Genomic DNA, 9,071 nt, shown 5'->3' with positions numbered 1-9,071 from the left:
TAGTAATTTTCACCTCACTGCTCTATGCCTCCACTATGTCCATCATTAGCTGTTTTGTTGGGGACCTCCCTGCCCAGCTCTCTGCTGAAGCTGGATCTTATAAATGCCTTTGCTTCTCTCCTTCCTGTACCTACCTGTCTAAGTCCATATCATCATCCTTTAAGGCTCACCATAAATTTAAATTCTTCCAAAAGCTTAGCTAGTTCTTCCTACCAGGCTGTGACACATACAAAGGGCACAACACGTGAGTACAGGATCTGGGTCCAGCACAGCACAGCACAGCACAGCACAGATAGTAACTTGATGTAATATGGTTACCTCGGGCTACAGACTATTGCAAACTAACAAATACTTAATCTGCTTTCCCAGCTCCTCCATGGTATTTTCAGAGATGTAAACTGTGAAATGAGTCAACCTTGTATTCGATCCAAAACTTGGAGGAAGTTACACTTGACTTAAAAAAAGAATATTTGATAAAACATGTTTCATTTTATAGAAAGATGTAAGTCAAGCCAGGGGAGAAAAAGCGAACATTGGACTAATTATTTTCGATATGACATGACATCCATCCATAACATGCTTCATTATCGTTGCAACTGACATCTCTTAAGTCCAGGTTCCAAAATACAATTTTGTCCCACATAATTCTGAGAAAGATGTTTTAGGTGACATACCTAGATTTCTCTCCTAAAAGAATGATAACTGGTTTGGCATCTATTGTCTGTGTCATTCATGTGGCACTAAGCACAATCTTCTTATATTGCAGACATTTTTGCTCATACCTAAACTTTTGTACTTGATTTCAGGGAATTTGGGGCCCACATCTTACTTGTCTGTCAAACGTAACAGAGCTCATTAAAGAGTCCTATGTATATTAGCAACGCAGGTGATATTTTCTGAATAACTGTTGCAAATCCAAAGACTGTATCATACATTTTGAAGTCAGGCTGTCTTGGGTTTAGTTTGACTGTTATCTCTTCTAGTAAAACACACTTTTATAAAATTGTGGTGAAGGTAAGTAAGATGAAGTTTATAAAATAAAATTTTCATGACTACCGCATATCTGGTGGACCATTATACCATTATAATAAATGTTATTTTTATTATATGTGACGGGACAAAATAATTTAACATTGACCTTTCCTTCCACTGTCTTCTAAAACAAATTTTTTCTCAATTCCTTTATTTCCCAGTCTTTGCAAGAGTCACATTTTGTCATGCTAATCAGGTTGGGCTTCTCAGGGTACAGAATTGGGAGAGAAGGAGAAGCAGAAGAGGAATGAGGAGCTCTCAGGCTAAGACTGCGGAGAGGTCTGCATGCAGTAGAGGTTGTCATGGAAGTACCTGAGGAGAGAAAGGGGTGTGGAAAGTATTACTGTGATCTGTGTATTTTCTAGGGTTTATAAGTATGATCATAGTCTACATAGCTTCTTCTAAAGATTTTGAGTTATTTTGAAATATTTTTTGCCTTGTTTAAGTTTAAAACCTATAGTTCACAAATCTAAACACTAATATAATATGACTAAATGATAAATTGTATTAACTACCATAGTTTCCATAATGTGATCCAGATACACAAAGTCAGAGACACAAACTAATGTTTATTCTCTGAAGTAAATGCTTCACCATGGACATCACACTGACCGGCGTATCATCAGCCCAGCCATCATTGGGAGTGGCTCTGAGGCTTGATGACTAGCACATTGGAAACAAAACGAGAAACAGCCTCGAGGCCCAGAGTATTATAAGAGTTCTTCATCGGTCACTTTTGCTCTACATTTTTGGCTCCCACATTTTTAATCTTTAAAAGCTAAGCTTGTCGATTCCTGGACCATTCAGTGAAGCCTTTGGGGAGTGTGTGTGTGTGTGTGTGTGTGTGTGTGTGTGTGTAAAAATTAGGAAAAGGTAGACAGAAAGTCAAAAGAAGTCTATTTTAATTCCCTTGGATTTCAGGAGTTTTTATTTCAGACAATCAAAGCTCAACAGAAGTCCCAGGACCCTATAAGATTTTATTCCTGTTCATTTGTTCAACAAATATTTGTGGAGATCATGTTATTGACAGTGGCTAAGGTAAGTGCTATAGGTATATTGTTACATTTAACCCCCCAAAGTAATGTGATAGATCATATTATCATCCCCATTCTAAAGACTGAGAAACTGAGGCTCCACATAAATACTAACTCACCTTAAATGAAACAGCTAATAAGTGATACAGTGTGCTTCCAGATCACAGCTTCAACTAGAAAATGATAATACAGTAGGACCAGATGTCCTGAAGCATATCCACATGGCTTTCTGCAGGACTAGAAACTTAATTTGTAAGTCCTAGTGTCAAATGAAATATCATAACTTATTTAGAATTTTAAGGTGACTCATAAATTATTTAGAATTTTAAGATGGCAAAAACAGAGCATTAAATGAAGCAAGGCCTTTCTAAGAGGGGGGCCTTGTGTGACCAAACAGGTGCCTGTCCATGAAGCCAACTCTGAATTTCTGATTCAGTCATCCAAAATTTATCCTACAGATTAACTTCCCCAGGGATAAGGTTTTTAATTAAGAAATTTTATATTACAGAGGGTCCTCAGGTTATGACAGTCTCGACATATGACATTTCAAGTTTACGATGCTCACTCCCATAAAAACTTTAAAAATTTGAGATGTGAGTGTTTTGGCTTACGCCATTAGCATAACACTTATCGATTATATGAACAAACTAGTTCCAGACTAGCCTGGAACAATTCTTTAACAAGGTAGAGAGGCCTGCAACAGATCCTGCACCCTCTACATCGCTGCTTCTTGAGATGAAACACCTGTAGTACAGGTAGACTCATCTCCAGCGTCTCCTGCGTGTTCCTTAGGCAATCCTGATTCCCCTGACCCAGTATCTCCAGCACCTGCTGCAGGTTCTCCTGCCTCTCCAGCTTCCCCCTCCCAATAGGTCACTCTCTCCCACCTTGCAATGCCCCTTTCAGTGTGCAAGCCAATCACAGGAATAAAGGTAAGAAATTTTTTTACACTCATTTTTTGTCATTTTTTTCTGTTACTACAGTACAGTGTACAGTACAGTATATTTATGTCGTTTTCCTTTTTATGTGACTTAGTTGTATTTTTATGTTCTAGATTATGATTTTACAACTGTGTTAGGATAGGTAAGTACTTAGGCTAGGATGTGTTTTGATTTACGCCAATATTTGGGTTATGTCACTGTCGTAGAAACGAACTATGTTGTAACTCAAGGACTCCTTGTATTCAGTCTTTTTATTTTTTATTTATTTATTTATTTATTTTTAATTTTTTTTTTTTAGATTTTATTTATTCATTATAGAGAGGAGAGAGAGAGAGAGAGAGAGAGAAGGGGGGAGGAGCAGGAAGCATCAACTCCCATATGCGCCTTGACAAGGCTAGCCCAGGGTTTCGAACCGGCAACCTCAGTGTTTCCAGGTTGACACTTTATCCACTGCGCCACCACAGGTCAGGCGTATTCAGTCTTATTGTTATTATATATTATCATTATTGCTATTATAGTGATTTTTTTTTTATTTAGCGAGAGATGGAGAGGCAGAGACAGATTCCTGCATGCTCCTCAACCGGGATCCACCTGGCAAGCCCCCCATCCTCAGCGCCCGGAGCCAACTCACTCTAATTGAGCCATGGCTGCATAAGGGGAGAAGAGAGAGAAAGAGAGAAGCAAGTGGGAAAAGGTGAAGAAGAAGATGAGCACTTCCTGTGTGTCCTGACCAGGGATCAAACCCAGGACATCCACATGCCAGGCCAAAGCTCCACCGAGCCAACCGGCCAGGGCCTATTATAGTAATTTTATTTGCATTCTTAAGTTGGAGGGAATAGGAGTTGCACTAATGTTAGCTGAGAAAAATTGAAACCTGCTCCTATTGGCCAAAGAAAGCCATGCTTTCAAAGTAATAACATTGACTTCAGCTTCAGTGTAACAGTCCCTTGAACCAGATTTTTCTTAGACGAAGAGGGGACTAAAAGAACAAAAACAAAACAAAAAACACTAAGGAAAAGAAAACTATAACTCCTTTCTGGCAAGAAAGATGAGCCATTCTGGCTCTGCAGAATAAAAATGATCCTCGAGACTCCTAAGCTGTCCTGCGCACCAGACCCACGCAGCTATGTTGCATTTGCTAAGGTTTGGGCTTTGAGGACGCTGTGTGTTATTACATAAGTAATATACTTAAAGCACTGCATTGCAATATTTCGAGTGGTGCTTTTGAGGCTGAGTGAATATCTGACAATACAACATGTTTTTTTCTGTTGTATTTATTCATTTACTTCAGATAATACGCCCTTGAGTATGGCATGCTGTGGCAGCTAGAAGCTCTCAAAAAACTTAAGGGACACATATATTATCTACAGCTGCTTACAGTGAGGACATTAAAGCTCTAGTTATTGCCACATCACAGGACTTTCTCCTACTGGACTTATCAGAAGTCAGGAAGTCCCTGAGTCATTTTCTCCTGGCCCCCATATTCCCAGAGTGTTTCAGATGGTGAAGGTCTAGCCAGCCCAAAAAGTCCAAAGGAGCCATTAAGGAATAAATTTTAATACAGAAAGCATCAGTAAAATCAATAAGATTTGACAGGTCCCATCATATATCAAAGAGCGCAGAAAATAGAAAACAAGTAACAGTCACCCCCTGTGACTTTATACCATAGTTCATTCACCTGTCATTCAAGCTGCTCTTAGAGTCCAGAAATATTCTTGCCTTATTCCTAAAGTGACCATATATTATGGTTTTTCTGGGACTATATCAGTTTTAAATACTCTGTCCTGGTGTCCTCGTAAGTGTACTTGGATTTGTCAGGCCTTGTGTCCTGCTGTTTTGGTTGAGAAAAATATGTTCTCTGTGCTTGTTTTTCATTGTATCCATAGTGAAATTGAGCTGTGGAAACTTGCATGGTTTCTTAAGCCTTGCTGGGCCTCAGCTTTCCTTATCTGAAAAATACTGAAAAAGTGAAGGGGAGACTATGTCCATTATACCCTCCACCTTTCATAAGCAATAGAACATGTTGTTAGGTAGTATCTTATAAAAATCACAGTGTGTAATACCAATGAAAGCAGAGCTGTTCTGGTGGGGGTGGATGACCCATTCACTCACATGCCTGAGAAAGGTGTTGTGTAAGGCATTTCCTCCAAAAACTCAGCCTCTGAAACATGCAGTTAGAAACTTTTGGACTGATGACCTCTCTGTCTCTTTACAACTCTAATGAATGCCGTAGACCCTGTCACATGCACTGAGTTTGAAGGAGTGGGTGGTCAGGCGTGGGGAAAGCTGGAGGAAGGCAGGAGGTCAGGAGAAGAAGCTCCTCTGAGCGGCCCTTGTACACATTTATTAATGATCACAAAGTGGAACTAAGTCTCACTGGTCTGACTTCCAGTGCATTGGGTCACTGCAAAAGTGACTTGTGATTTACTTGAAGGCAAAAAGGCATTGAAGGTTAGGCCCTGGCCAGTTGGCTCAGTAGTAGAGCATCCGCCTAGCATGTGGATGTCTTGGGTTTGATTCCCGGTCAGGGCACACAGAAGTGCCCAGCTGCTTCTCCACTCCTCCCCCTCTTGCTTCTCTGTCTCTCTCTCTCTCTCTTCCCCTCCCACAGCCATGGCTCAATTGGAATGAGTCAGTCCCAGGCCCTGAGGATGGCTCCATGGCCCCCGTGGTCTCTGCCTCAGGCACTAAGTTGCCGAGCAATGAAGCAATGCCCCAGATGGGCAGGGCATTGTCCCCTACTGGGTTTGCCGGTGGATCCCAGTCTGGCACATGCAGAAGTCTGTCTCTCTGCTTCTCCTCCTTTTACTGGATAAACAAACAAATAAACAAAGGCAGTGAAGGTTAATGGATAGAGTTTAGTGTGAGGTTGAGATTTGAGCTCTAGACTTGGTTCTGTCACAGACGAGCTTGACAAATCATTTGACCTGCCTGGATGTCTACATCTAAAACTATTGAGTTGTTCATTTGTAATATGTGATCAGAAAGATCTCTTTCAACTTTGACAAATTTAATAATTGCACTGAGATGTAAAAAATTTATTAAAAATTCAACCCCATTTCTAAGCCTAAGGAGGGGGAAAATAGTACACATTTATTTTCCTCATTTTCATCCCAACCCAACTCTTAGCTCTGTTCCATTATGTTGTAGACTCTGAGTGCCCTTGCCTGAGGTTCAAGAAATATAAACAGCAGTTTCACAAGAAAAAAGAAGTAATTTTCTCATACTTGATAGAAAGGCAAAGAGTAAAGAGCACAAGTCAGATAAATGTGGGCTCACATATCCACCTGCCACTTATAGAACTTTGGAATACAGTGGATGAGCTCTAAGAAATCATTCTCTTTAAAGTGTTCACATCTAAAGAGAGAGATAATCTAGTAATATAAGGGCAATCCTTCAAACAAATTTAAAGCATTACCTTGTTCACAATCAGTGGGAAAACTAGAGACCTCCCAGTTTTAGTTACTTGCTATAGTGATGGCAGGTGACTCTGGATTGTCCAGGGTATCCAAAACCCATGCAGAATTCACACTAGTACTGCAGCCTTGGGTTGATTCAACTGAATGGACACATACTCTTGTATTTATTAAGTAAATACACTTTTGTCAAATATTATTAAATAGTAGAAACTGGTATTATCAACAAACCCAGTTATTAGGCAATTCTGTTCTTGCTAATGAATAACAGAGTCATAAAAACAAATGTAGAAGCTCAGAAACTTAGTGTATGACTAAAGGTTATTTTCCCCAAAGCCATCTGCTAACATGTTCTTTAGAATCATTCATGAAATCATTAATCTCATGGTTAAGTATGAAATTGAATACATAGAAAAGAGTGTTCATGTATGTGTGGCAGGGTTTTTTTTTTTTAAATTTTTCTGAATATCCTAGGTGCTTGTGACTTCTTAGAGTGTTTATGAGGTTACACAACTACAGAAGACCTAAAAAAGTGATTATCACATACTACCATGCATATGAATCACTTGGTAAGTAGGAGATCATGATTCAGCAGGCCTGCAGAAGGACCAAGATGCTGCATTTCTAACAAGGTCTTCTCGGGTGATACTGATGTTATTGCCCTATAAACTATATTCTGAAGAGCAAGGTCCCAAGAGTCCACCAGGTTTAAGCTTCAGAGAAGATATAATGAAGTAGCATGATTGCAAGTTATTTTGATATGTAGCCTCTATCACTAGAGTGCTTGGGTTCAACTATAAGATCTTTCAGTTACTGCCAATATGACCTTGGACTAGTTTGAACTGCTCTGCATCTTAGTTTCCTCATGTTGTAATGAAGAACACTGAGTTTATATATATATATATATATATATATATATATATATATATATATATATGATGCACAAAGTGCTGCTGGACGCAGAGGGGCACCAGATAGAAGGAGGCTCAGTCCATGTTAGTTGTATTACTCCATTGAAACAGTGGGAAATATTATGAGCTTTCTAAAAACCAGGGTTAAGAAATACATGTTTATTTATGCTTCTTTACAAAAGAAATTATTATTATTTTTTTCTTAAGTGAGAAGCAGAGAGGCAGAGAAACAGACTCTCACAAGCACCCCAACCAGTATCCATCCAGCAAACCCCCTATGGGGTGATGCTCTGTCCATCTGGGGCTGTTGCTCCATTGCTCGACAACCAAGCTATTTTAGTGCCTGAGGCAAAGCCATGGAACCATCCTCAGCACCTGGGGTCAACTTGCTCTAACTGAGCCATGGCCATGGGAGGGGAAGAGAGTGATAGAGGGAGAGAAAGGAGAAGAGGAGAGATGGAGAAGCAGATGGTCACTTCTCCTGTGTGCACTGACCAGGAATCAAACCCGGGACTTCCACACACCAGGCTAAGGCTCTACCGCTAAGCCAAATGGCCAGGGCCTGAAAGAAGTTATTTAAGGCAGCTGGTTGTTAACTGCTTTTATCAAATATCTATACCCATAACAACTGGCATGAATATCATTATATAAATATAGACTGAAAAATAACTAGGAATGTGTGGGTGGCCAGAGATGGCTCTACCACAGGTGAGAATTACACTATTAATATTGTTAACTGGCTAATCGTAAAGTCATTGACTTGAGGATAGCATTAACTTATTGTATTTACCTTATTTCCTGAAATTTTGTACTTTTTGGATTCCAGTTAGGGTCAAGATTGGAGACTGAGTTCGGTTTCAGGCTAAATTAAGGAAGAGACCTTGTATGTATGTATGTTTTCTGTTAGAGCCACTCAATTTTCTTACAATTAAAAAAATAAATAGTAAAGAAAAAAATCACATGTGAATTGTTGGCAAGATTCATCTACATACTTAATTACAAAGAATGCCTCTGAGGTAAAGTTCTGAGCAGAAGAGCCAAAGGACTCTGAAAAATATGACATGTGAGGAGCGAGTGCGTGGGTGGCAAAATCTAGGCTAAGAGAGGTTTTGAGTAGGGACAGGATTTCTGTGTGAGCAAAATGTTGTGAATGCAGTTTCTCTGAACAAGTACATAATTTATTTGAGGCAGCAGGACCTGGAGGCTAAAGTGTAAGTCTAGAAAGCACTAAATCCTTTTCCCAACCCTCAATGCTGATCTAAGACATAGATACTTTTAAATCTTTTCATCTCTCCAGGAACCTATGTGCAAGGGGAGGATTAAGCATGCCCATCTCACCTTAGTAAAGCTCTGGCACAAACTAATTACTGTTTATAAAAGGTTGCAAAGGACTATCACTGAGAAATGTGTATGACAAAGGGGTGTTTACATTCACCCGTGGCCCAGTTGGAACGTAAGTAAATACCAGAGACAACTGATGACAAATAGCAAAGGCAAAGTGTTTACTGTAGGAGTGAGAGACAGAAGATGGGGACATCCAGCACAGAGGCAGAATGAATGTGTTATTTAAACAGAAGTGGCATGTGGGGTCCAGGAGGTGGAGGGGGGGGCTATTTCCTAGGGTCTGTTGATCTAAAGTGAGAGAGTCAACACCCCCGGCAAACATTTGTTCATTCATTTACTTCCTCGGCAGAACTTCACTGAGAAGCAGCAATGGATCAATCATGCGCAATGTGC

The sequence above is a fragment of the Saccopteryx bilineata genome, chromosome 2 (assembly GCF_036850765.1).
Source record: "Saccopteryx bilineata isolate mSacBil1 chromosome 2, mSacBil1_pri_phased_curated, whole genome shotgun sequence".
In the NCBI taxonomy this organism is placed as follows: Eukaryota; Metazoa; Chordata; class Mammalia; order Chiroptera; family Emballonuridae; genus Saccopteryx; species Saccopteryx bilineata.
Note: the sequence above shows the minus strand (reverse complement) of the source record.